Genomic DNA, 13,181 nt, shown 5'->3' on the forward strand with positions numbered 1-13,181 from the left:
AAACCCCCCCGGGGGGGTTTTCTAACCCCGGATACCAGCCTGACCGTGTTTCTATTCCTAAACCCCACCATCCCGTGTTTCTATTCTAAACCCCGGATACCAGCCTGACCGTGTTTCTATTCTAAACCCCCCCGGATACCAGCCTGACCGTGTTTCTATTCTAAACCCCGGATACCAGCCTGACCGTGTTTCTATTCTAAACCCCGGATACCAGCCTGACCGTGTTTCTATGGTAAACCCCCGGATACCAGCCTGACCGTGTTTCTATTCTAAACCCCCCGGATACCAGCCTGCCCGTGTTTCTATTCTAAACCCCCCGGGTACCAGCCTGACCGTGTTTCTATTCTAAACCCCCCCGGATACCAGCCTGACCGTGTTTCTATTCTAAACCCCGGATACCAGGCCTGACCGTGTTCTTATTCTAAACCCCCGGTACCAGCCTGACCGTGTTTCTATTCTAAACCCCCCGGATACCAGCCAGACCGTGTTTCTATTCTAAACCCCGGATACCAGCCTGCCCGTGTTTCTATTCTAAACCCCGGATACCAGCCTGACCGTGTTTCTATTCTAAACCCCCGGATACCAGCCTGACCGTGTTTCTATTCTAAACCCCCCCGGATACCAGCCTGCCCGTGTTTCTATTCTAAACCCCGGGTACCAGCCTGACCGTGTTTCTATTCTAAACCCCCCCGGATACCAGCCTGACCGTGTTTCTATTCTAAACCCCGGATACCAGCCTGACCGTGTTTCTATTCTAAACCCCGGATACCAGCCTGACCGTGTTTCTATTCTAAACCCCCGGATACCAGCCTGACCGTGTTTCTATTCTAAACCCCCCCGGATACCAGCCTGACCGTGTTTCTATTCTAAACCCCCCGGATACCAGCCTGACCGTGTTTCTATTCTAAACCCCCCCGGATACCAGCCTGACCGTGTTTCTATTTCTAACCCCCGGATACCAGCCTGACCGTGTTTCTATTCTAAACCCCCCCGGATACCAGCCTGACCGTGTTTCTATTCTAAACCCCCCGGATACCAGCCTGACCGTGTTTCTATTCTAAACCCCCCCGGATACCAGCCTGACCGTGTTTCTATTCTAAACCCCCCCGGATACCAGCCTGACCGTGTTTCTATTCTAAACCCCCCCGGATACCAGCCTGACCGTGTTTCTATTCTAACCCCCCGGATACCAGCCTGACCGTGTTTCTATTCTAAACCTCGGATACCAGCCTGACCGTGTTTCTATTCTAAACCCCCCCGGATACCAGCCTGACCGTGTTTCTATTCTAAACCCCCCGGATACCAGCCTGACCGTGTTTCTATTCTAAACCCCCCCGGATACCAGCCTGACCGTGTTTCTATTCTAAACCCCCCCGGATACCAGCCTGACCGTGTTTCTATTCTAAACCCCCCCGGATACCAGCCTGACCGTGTTTCTATTCTAAACCCCGGATACCAGCCTGACCGTGTTTCTACTCTAAACCCCCCCGGATACCAGCCTGACCGTGTTTCTATTCTAAACCCCCCCGGATACCAGCCTGACCGTGTTTCTATTCTAAACCCCGGATACCAGCCTGACCGTGTTTCTATTCTAAAACCCCCCGGATACCAGCCTGACCGTGTTTCTATTCTAAACCCCCCCGGATACCAGCCTGACCGTGTTTGTATTCTAAAACCCGGATACCAGCCTGACCGTGTTTCTATTCTAAAACCCGGATACCAGCCTGACCGTGTTTCTATTCTAAACCCCCCGGATACCAGCCTGACCGTGTTTCTATTCTAAACCCCCCCGGATACCAGCCTGACCGTGTTTCTATTCTAAACCCCCCCGGATACCAGCCTGACCGTGTTTCTATTCTAAACCCCCTCGGATACCAGCCTGACCGTGTTTCTATTCTAAACCCCCCCGGATACCAGCCTGACCGTGTTTCTATTCTAAACCCCGGATACCAGCCTGACCGTGTTTCTATTCTAAACCCCCCCGGATACCAGCCTGACCGTGTTTCTATTCTAAACCCCCCCGGATACCAGCCTGACCGTGTTTCTATTCTAAACCCCGGATACCAGCCTGACCGTGTTTCTATGCTAAACCCCGGATACCAGCCTGATCTTGTTTCTATTCTAAACCCCCCCGGATACCAGCCTGACCGTGTTTCTATTCTAAACCCCCCCGGATACCAGCCTGACCGTGTTTCTATTCTAAACCCCCCCGGATACCAGCCTGCCCGTGTTTCTATTCTAAACCCCGGGTACCAGCCTGACCGTGTTTCTATTCTAAACCCCCCCGGATACCAGCCTGACCGTGTTTCTATTCTAAACCCCGGATACCGGCCTGACCGTGTTTCAATTCTAAACCCCGGGTACCAGCCTGCCCGTGTTTCTATTCTAAACCCCCCGGATACCAGCCAGACCGTGTTTCTATTCTAAACCCCGGGTACCAGCCTGCCCGTGTTTCTATTCTAAACCCCCCCGGATACCAGCCTGACCGTGTTTCTATTCTAAACCCCGGGTACCAGCCTGACCGTGTTTCTATTCTAAACCCCCCCGGATACCAGCCTGCCCGTGTTTCTATTCTAAACCCCGGGTACCAGCCTGACCGTGTTTCTATTCTAAACCCCCCCGGATATCAGCCTGACCGTGTTTCTATTCTAAACCCCCCCGGATACCAGCCTGACCGTGTTTCTATTCTAAACCCCGGATACCAGCCTGACCGTGTTTCTATTCTAAACCCCCCCGGATACCAGCCTGACCGTGTTTCTATTCTAAACCCCCCGGATACCAGCCTGACCGTGTTTCTATTCTAAACCCCCCCGGATACCAGCCTGACCGTGTTTCTATTCTAAACACCCCCCGGATACCAGCCTGACCGTGTTTCTATTCTAAACCCCGGATACCAGCCTGACCGTGTTTCTATTCTAAACCCCCCCGGATACCAGCCTGACCGTGTTTCTATTCTAAACCCCCCGGATACCAGCCTGACCGTGTTTCTATTCTAAACCCCCCCCGGATACCAGCCTGACCGTGTTTCTATTCTAAACCCCCCGGATACCAGCCTGACCGTGTTTCTATTCTAAACCCCCCCCGGATACCAGCCTGACCGTGTTTCTATTCTAAACCCCCCCGGATACCAGCCTGACCGTGTTTCTATTCTAAACCCCCCCGGATACCAGCCTGACCGTGTTTCTATTCTAAACCCCGGATACCAGCCTGACCGTGTTTCTATTCTAAACCCCCCCGGATACCAGCCTGACCGTGTTTCTATTCTAAACCCCCCCGGATACCAGCCTGACCGTGTTTCTATTCTAAACCGCCCCGGATACCAGCCTGACCGTGTTTCTATTCTAAACCCCCCCGGATACCAGCCTGACCGTGTTTCTATTCTAAACCCCCCCGGATACCAGCCTGACCGTGTTTCTATTCTAAACCCCCCCGGATACCAGCCTGACCGTGTTTCTATTCTAAACCCCGGATACCAGCCTGACCGTGTTTCTATTCTAAACCCCCCCGGATACCAGCCTGACCGTGTTTCTATTCTAAACCCCCCCGGATACCAGCCTGACCGTGTTTCTATTCTAAACCCCCCCGGATACCAGCCTGACCGTGTTTCTATTCTAAACCCCGGATACCAGCCTGACCGTGTTTCTATTCTAAACCCCGGATACCAGCCTGACCGTGTTTCTATTCTAAACCCCCCCGGATACCAGCCTGACCGTGTTTCTATTCTAAACCCCCCCGGATACCAGCCTGACCGTGTTTCTATTCTAAACCCCCCCGGATACCAGCCTGACCGTGTTTCTATTCTAAACCCCCCCCGGATACCAGCCTGACCGTGTTTCTATTCTAAACCCCCCCGGATACCAGCCTGACCGTGTTTCTATTCTAAACCCCGGATACCAGCCTGACCGTGTTTCTATTCTAAACCCCCCCGGATACCAGCCTGACCGTGTTTCTATTCTAAACCCCCCCGGATACCAGCCTGACCGTGTTTCTATTCTAAACCCCGGATACCAGCCTGACCGTGTTTCTATTCTAAACCCCGGATACCAGCCTGACCGTGTTTCTATTCTAAAACCCGGATACCAGCCTGACCGTGTTTCTATTCTAAAACCCGGATACCAGCCTGACCGTGTTTCTATTCTAAACCCCCCCGGATACCAGCCTGACCGTGTTTCTATTCTAAACCCCCCCGGATACCAGCCTGACCGTGTTTCTATTCTAAACCCCCCGGATACCAGCCTGACCGTGTTTCTATTCTAAACCCCCCCGGATACCAGCCTGACCGTGTTTCTATTCTAAACCCCCCCGGATACCAGCCTGACCGTGTTTCTATTCTAAACCCCCCCGGATACCAGCCTGACCGTGTTTCTATTCTAAACCCCCCCGGATACCAGCCTGACCGTGTTTCTGTTCTAAACCCCGGATACCAGCCTGACCGTGTTTCTATTCTAAACCCCCCCGGATACCAGCCTGACCGTGTTTCTATTCTAAACCCCCCCGGATACCAGCCTGACCGTGTTTCTATTCTAAACCCCCCCGGATACCAGCCTGACCGTGTTTCTATTCTAAACCCCCCCGGATACCAGCCTGACCGTGTTTCTATTCTAAACCCCCCCGGATACCAGCCTGACCGTGTTTCTATTCTAAACCCCCCCGGATACCAGCCTGACCGTGTTTCTATTCTAAACCCCGGATACCTGCCTGACCGTGTTTCTATTCTAAACCCCCCCGGATACCAGCCTGACCGTGTTTCTATTCTAAACCCCCCCGGATACCAGCCTGACCGTGTTTCTATTCTAAACCCCCCCGGATACCAGCCTGACCGTGTTTCTATTCTAAACCCCGGATACCAGCCTGACCGTGTTTCTATTCTAAACCCCGGATACCAGCCTGACCGTGTTTCTATTCTAAACCCCCCCGGATACCAGCCTGACCGTGTTTCTATTCTAAACCCCCCCGGATACCAGCCTGACCGTGTTTCTATTCTAAACCCCTCCGGATACCAGCCTGACCGTGTTTCTATTCTAAACCCCCCCCGGATACCAGCCTGACCGTGTTTCTATTCTAAACCCCCCCGGATACCAGCCTGACCGTGTTTCTATTCTAAACCCCCGGATACCAGCCTGACCGTGTTTCTATTCTAAACCCCCCCGGATACCAGCCTGACCGTGTTTCTATTCTAAACCCCCCCGGATACCAGCCTGACCGTGTTTCTATTCTAAACCCCCGGATACCAGCCTGACCGTGTTTCTATTCTAAACCCCCCGGATACCAGCCTGACCGTGTTTCTATTCTAAACCCCCCCGGATACCAGCCTGACCGTGTTTCTATTCTAAAACCCGGATACCAGCCTGACCGTGTTTCTATTCTAAAACCCGGATACCAGCCTGACCGTGTTTCTATTCTAAACCCCCCGGATACCAGCCTGACCGTGTTTCTATTCTAAACCCCCCCGGATACCAGCCTGACCGTGTTTCTATTCTAAACCCCCCCGGATACCAGCCTGACCGTGTTTCTATTCTAAACCCCCCCGGATACCAGCCTGACCGTGTTTCTATTCTAAACCCCCCCGGATACCAGCCTGACCGTGTTTCTATTCTAAACCCCGGATACCAGCCTGACCGTGTTTCTATTCTAAACCCCCCCGGATACCAGCCTGACCGTGTTTCTATTCTAAACCCCCCCGGATACCAGCCTGACCGTGTTTCTATTCTAAACCCCCCCGGATACCAGCCTGACCGTGTTTCTATTCTAAACCCCGGATACCAGCCTGACCGTGTTTCTATTCTAAACCCCGGATACCAGCCTGACCGTGTTTCTATTCTAAACCCCCCCGGATACCAGCCTGACCGTGTTTCTATTCTAAACCACCCCGGATACCAGCCTGACCGTGTTTCTATTCTAAACCCCCCCGGATACCAGCCTGACCGTGTTTCTATTCTAAACCCCCCCGGATACCAGCCTGACCGTGTTTCTATTCTAAACCCCCCCGGATACCAGCCTGACCGTGTTTCTATTCTAAACCCCGGATACCAGCCTGACCGTGTTTCTATTCTAAACCCCCCCGGATACCAGCCTGACCGTGTTTCTATTCTAAACCCCCCCGGATACCAGCCTGACCGTGTTTCTATTCTAAACCCCGGATACCAGCCTGACCGTGTTTCTATTCTAAAACCTCCCGGATACCAGCCTGACCGTGTTTCTATTCTAAACCCCCCCGGATACCAGCCTGACCGTGTTTCTATTCTAAAACCCGGATACCAGCCTGACCGTGTTTCTATTCTAAAACCCGGATACCAGCCTGACCGTGTTTCTATTCTAAACCCCCCGGATACCAGCCTGACCGTGTTTCTATTCTAAACCCCCCCGGATACCAGCCTGACCGTGTTTCTATTCTAAACCCCCCCGGATACCAGCCTGACCGTGTTTCTATTCTAAACCCCCCCGGATACCAGCCTGACCGTGTTTCTATTCTAAACCCCCCGGATACCAGCCTGACCGTGTTTCTGTTCTAAACCCCGGATACCAGCCTGACCGTGTTTCTATTCTAAACCCCCCCGGATACCAGCCTGACCGTGTTTCTATTCTAAACCCCCCCGGATACCAGCCTGACCGTGTTTCTATTCTAAACCCCGGATACCAGCCTGACCGTGTTTCTATGCTAAACCCCGGATACCAGCCTGACCGTGTTTCTATTCTAAACCCCCCCGGATACCAGCCTGACCGTGTTTCTATTCTAAACCCCCCCGGATACCAGCCTGCCCGTGTTTCTATTCTAAACCCCGGGTACCAGCCTGACCGTGTTTCTATTCTAAACCCCCCCGGATACCAGCCTGACTGTGTTTCTATTCTAAACCCCGGATACCAGCCTGACCGTGTTTCAATTCTAAACCCCGGGTACCAGCCTGCCCGTGTTTCTATTCTAAACCCCCCGGATACCAGCCAGACCGTGTTTCTATTCTAAACCCCGGGTACCAGCCTGCCCGTGTTTCTATTCTAAACCCCCCCGGATACCAGCCTGACCGTGTTTCTATTCTAAACCCCGGGTACCAGCCTGACCGTGTTTCTATTCTAAACCCCCCCGGATACCAGCCTGCCCGTGTTTCTATTCTAAACCCCGGGTACCAGCCTGACCGTGTTTCTATTCTAAACCCCCCCGGATACCAGCCTGACCGTGTTTCTATTCTAAACCCCCCCGGATACCAGCCTGACCGTGTTTCTATTCTAAACCCCGGATACCAGCCTGACCGTGTTTCTATTCTAAACCCCCCGGATACCAGCCTGACCGTGTTTCTATTCTAAACCCCCCCGGATACCAGCCTGACCGTGTTTCTATTCTAAACCCCCCGGATACCAGCCTGACCGTGTTTCTATTCTAAACCCCCCCGGATACCAGCCTGACCGTGTTTCTATTCTAAACACCCCCCGGATACCAGCCTGACCGTGTTTCTATTCTAAACCCCGGATACCAACCTGACCGTGTTTCTATTCTAAACCCCCCCGGATACCAGCCTGACCGTGTTTCTATTCTAAACCCCCCGGATACCAGCCTGACCGTGTTTCTATTCTAAACCCCCCGGATACCAGCCTGACCGTGTTTCTATTCTAAACCCCCCGGATACCAGCCTGACCGTGTTTCTATTCTAAACCCCGGATACCAGCCTGACCGTGTTTCTATTCTAAACCCCCCCGGATACCAGCCTGACCGTGTTTCTATTCTAAACCCCCCGGATCCCAGCCTGACCGTGTTTCTATTCTAAACCCCGGATACCAGCCTGACCGTGTTTCTATTCTAAACCCCCCCGGATACCAGCCTGACCGTGTTTCTATTCTAAACCCCCCGGATACCAGCCTGACCGTGTTTCTATTCTAAACCCCCCCGGATACCAGCCTGACCGTGTTTCTATTCTAAACCCCCCCGGATACCAGCCTGACCGTGTTTCTATTCTAAACCCCGGATACCAGCCTGACCGTGTTTCTATTCTAAACCCCCCCGGATACCAGCCTGACCGTGTTTCTATTCTAAACCCCCCGGATACCAGCCTGACCGTGTTTCTATTCTAAACCCCCCGGATACCAGCCTGACCGTGTTTCTATTCTAAACCCCCCGGATACCAGCCTGACCGTGTTTCTATTCTAAACCCCGGATACCAGCCTGACCGTGTTTCTATTCTAAACCCCGGATACCAGCCTGACCGTGTTTCTATTCTAAACCCCCCCGGATACCAGCCTGACCGTGTTTCTATTCTAAACCCCGGATACCAGCCTGACCGTGTTTCTATTCTAAACCCCCCGGATACCAGCCTGCCCGTGTTTCTATTCTAAACCCCCCCGGATACCAGCCTGACCGTGTTTCTATTCTAAACCCCGGATACCAGCCTGACCGTGTTTCTATTCTAAACCCCCCCGGATACCAGCCTGACCGTGTTTCTATTCTAAACCCCCCCGGATACCAGCCTGACCGTGTTTCTATTCTAAACCCCGGATACCAGCCTGACCGTGTTTCTATTCTAAACCCCCCCGGATACCAGCCTGCCCGTGTTTCTATTCTAAACCCCCCCGGATACCAGCCTGACCGTGTTTGTATTCTAAACCCCCCGGATACCAGCCTGACCGTGTTTCTATTCTAAACCCCGGATACCAGCCTGACCGTGTTTCTATTCTAAACCCCCCCGGATACCAGCCTGACTGTGTTTCTATTCTAAACCCCCCCGGATACCAGCCTGACCGTGTTTCTATTCTAAACCCCGGATACCAGCCTGACCGTGTTTCTATTCTAAACCCCCCCGGATACCAGCCTGACCGTGTTTCTATTCTAAACCCCCCGGATACCAGCCTGACCGTGTTTCTATTCTAAACCCCCCCGGATACCAGCCTGACCGTGTTTCTATTCTAAACCCCCCGGATACCAGCCTGACCGTGTTCTATTCTAAACCCCCCGGATACCAGCCTGACCGTGTTTCTATTCTAAACCCTGGATACCAGCCTGACCGTGTTTCTATTCTAAACCCCCCCGGATACCAGCCTGACCGTGTTTCTATTCTAAACCCCCCCGGATACCAGCCTGACCGTGTTTCTATTCTAAACCCCCCCGGATACCAGCCTGACCGTGTTTCTATTCTAAAACCCCGGATACCAGCCTGACCGTGTTTCTATTCTTAACCCCCCCGGATACCAGCCTGACCGTGTTTCTATTCTAAACCCCGGATACCAGCCTGACCGTGTTTCTATTCTAAACCCCCCCGGATACCAGCCTGACCGTGTTTCTATTCTAAACCCCCGGATACCAGCCTGACCGTGTTTCTATTCTTAACCCCCCCGGATACCAGCCTGACCGTGTTTCTATTGTAAACCCCGGATACCAGCCTGACCGTGTTTCTATTCTAAACCCCGGATACCAGCCTGACCATGTTTCTATTCTAAACCCCCCGGATACCAGCCTGACCGTGTTTCTATTCTAAACCCCCCGGATACCAGCCTGACCGTGTTTCTATTCTAAACCCCCCGGATACCAGCCTGACCGTGTTTCTATTCTAAACCCCGGATACCAGCCTGACCGTGTTTCTATTCTAAACCCCCCCGGATACCAGCCTGACCGTGTTTCTATTCTAAACCCCCCCGGATACCAGCCTGACCGTGTTTCTATTCTAAACCCCGGATACCAGCCTGACCGTGTTTCTATTCTAAACCCCCCCGGATACCAGCCTGACCGTGTTTCTATTCTAAACCCCCCGGATACCAGCCTGACCGTGTTTCTATTCTAAACCCCCCCGGATACCAGCCTGACCGTGTTTCTATTCTAAACCCCCCGGATACCAGCCTGACCGTGTTTCTATTCTAAACCCCCCGGATACCAGCCTGACCGTGTTTCTATTCTAAACCCCGGATACCAGCCTGACCGTGTTTCTATTCTAAACCCCCCCGGATACCAGCCTGACCGTGTTTCTATTCTAAACCCCCCGGATACCAGCCTGACCGTGTTTCTATTCTAAACCCCCCGGATACCAGCCTGACCGTGTTTCTATTCTAAACCCCCCCGGATACCAGCCTGACCGTGTTTCTATTCTAAACCCCGGATACCAGCCTGACCGTGTTTCTATTCTAAACCCCCCCGGATACCAGCCTGACCGTGTTTCTATTCTAAACCCCCCGGATACCAGCCTGACCGTGTTTCTATTCTAAACCCCCCGGATACCAGCCTGACCGTGTTTCTATTCTAAACCCCCGGATACCAGCCTGACCGTGTTTCTATTCTAAACCCCGGATACCAGCCTGACCGTGTTTCTATTCTAAACCCCCGGATACCAGCCTGACCGTGTTTCTATTCTAAACCCCCCCGGATACCAGCCTGACCGTGTTTCTATTCTAAACCCCCGGATACCAGCCTGACCGTGTTTCTATTCTAAACCCCCCGGATACCAGCCTGACCGTGTTTCTATTCTAAACCCCCCCGGATCCAGCCTGACCGTGTTTCTATTCTTAACCCCCGGATACCAGCCTGACCGTGTTTCTATTCTAAACCCCCCGGATACCAGCCTGACCGTGTTTCTATTCTAAACCCCCCCGGATACCAGCCTGACCGTGTTTCTATTCTAAACCCCGGATACCAGCCTGACCGTGTTTCTATTCTAAACCCCCCGGATACCAGCCTGACCCGTGTTTCTATTCTAAACCCCCCCGGATACCAGCCTGACCGTGTTTGTATTCTAAACCCCCCGGATACCAGCCTGACCGTGTTTCTATTCTAAACCCCCGGATACCAGCCTGACCGTGTTTCTATTCTAAACCCCCCCGGATACCAGCCTGACCGTGTTTCTATTCTAAACCCCGGATACCAGCCTGACCGTGTTTCTATTCTAAACCCCCCGGATACCAGCCTGACCGTGTTTCTATTCTAAACCCCCCCGGATACCAGCCTGACCGTGTTTCTATTCTAAACCCCCCGGCTACCAGCCTGACCGTGTTTCTATTCTAAACCCCCCGGATACCAGCCTGACCGTGTTTCTATTCTAAACCCCGGATACCAGCCTGACCGTGTTTCTATTGTAAACCCCCCCGGATACCAGCCTGACCGTGTTTCTATTCTAAACCCCCCCGGATACCAGCCTGACCGTGTTTCTATTCTAAACCCCCGGATACCAGCCTGACCGTGTTTCTATTCTAAACCCCGGATACCAGCCTGACCGTGTTTCTATTCTTAACCCCCCGGATACCAGCCTGACCGTGTTTCTATTCTAAACCCCGGATACCAGCCTGACCGTGTTTCTATTCTTAATCCCCCCGGATACCAGCCTGACCGTGTTTCTATTCTAAACCCCGGATACCAGCCTGACCGTGTTTCTATTCTAAACCCCCCGGATACCAGCCTGACCGTGTTTCTATTCTAAACCCCGGATACCAGCCTGACCGTGTTTCTATTCTTAACCCCCCCGGATACCAGCCTGACCGTGTTTCTATTGTAAACCCCGGATACCAGCCTGACCGTGTTCTATTCTAAACCCCCGGATACCAGCCTGACCGTGTTTCTATTCTAAACCCCCCGGATACCAGCCTGACCGTGTTTCTATTCTAAACCCCCCGGATACCAGCCAGCCTGACCGTGTTTCTATTCTAAACCCCCCGGATACCAGCCTGACCGTGTTTCTATTCTAAACCCCGGATACCAGCCTGACCGTGTTTCTATTCTAAACCCCCCCGGATACCAGCCTGACCGTGTTTCTATTCTAAACCCCCCGGATACCAGCCTGACCGTGTTTCTATTCTAAACCCCGGATACCAGCCTGACCGTGTTTCTATTCTAAACCCCCCCGGATACCAGCCTGACCGTGTTTCTATTCTAAACCCCCCGGATACCAGCCTGACCGTGTTTCTATTCTAAACCCCCCCGGATACCAGCCTGACCGTGTTTCTATTCTAAACCCCCCCGGATACCAGCCTGACCGTGTTTCTATTCTAAACCCCCCGGATACCAGCCTGACCGTGTTTCTATTCTAAACCCCGGATACCAGCCTGACCGTGTTTCTATTCTAAACCCCCCCGGATACCAGCCTGACCGTGTTTCTATTCTAAACCCCCCGGATACCAGCCTGACCGTGTTTCTATTCTAAACCCCCCCGGATACCAGCCTGACCGTGTTTCTATTCTAAACCCCCCCGGATACCAGCCTGACCGTGTTTCTATTCTAAACCCCGGATACCAGCCTGACCGTGTTTCTATTCTAAACCCCCCCGGATACCAGCCTGACCGTGTTTCTATTCTAAACCCCCCGGATACCAGCCTGACCGTGTTTCTATTCTAAACCCCCCGGATACCAGCCTGACCGTGTTTCTATTCTAAACCCCCCGGATACCAGCCTGACCGTGTTTCTATTCTAAACCCCGGATACCAGCCTGACCGTGTTTCTATTCTAAACCCCGGATACCAGCCTGACCGTGTTTCTATTCTAAACCCCCCCGGATACCAGCCTGACCGTGTTTCTATTCTAAACCCCGGATACCAGCCTGACCGTGTTTCTATTCTAAACCCCCCGGATACCAGCCTGCCCGTGTTTCTATTCTAAACCCCCCCGGATACCAGCCTGACCGTGTTTCTATTCTTAACCCCCCCGGATACCAGCCTGACCGTGTTTCTATTCTAAACCCCCCCGGATACCAGCCTGACCGTGTTTCTATTCTAAACCCCCCCGGATACCAGCCTGACCGTGTTTCTATTCTAAACCCCGGATACCAGCCTGACCGTGTTTCTATTCTAAACCCCCCCGGATACCAGCCTGCCCGTGTTTCTATTCTAAACCCCCCCGGATACCAGCCTGACCGTGTTTGTATTCTAAACCCCCCGGATACCAGCCTGACCGTGTTTCTATTCTAAACCCCCGGATACCAGCCTGACCGTGTTTCTATTCTAAACCCCCCCGGATACCAGCCTGACTGTGTTTCTATTCTAAACCCCCCCGGATACCAGCCTGACCGTGTTTCTATTCTAAACCCCGGATACCAGCCTGACCGTGTTTCTATTCTAAACCCCCCCGGATACCAGCCTGACCGTGTTTCTATTCTAAACCCCCCGGATACCAGCCTGACCGTGTTTCTATTCTAAACCCCCCCGGATACCAGCCTGACCGTGTTTCTATTCTAAACCCCCCGGATACCAGCCTGACCGTGTTTCTATTCTAAACCCCCCGGATA

Source organism: Mustelus asterias, unplaced genomic scaffold (genome assembly GCF_964213995.1).
Source record: "Mustelus asterias unplaced genomic scaffold, sMusAst1.hap1.1 HAP1_SCAFFOLD_281, whole genome shotgun sequence".
NCBI lineage: Eukaryota > Metazoa > Chordata > Chondrichthyes > Carcharhiniformes > Triakidae > Mustelus > Mustelus asterias.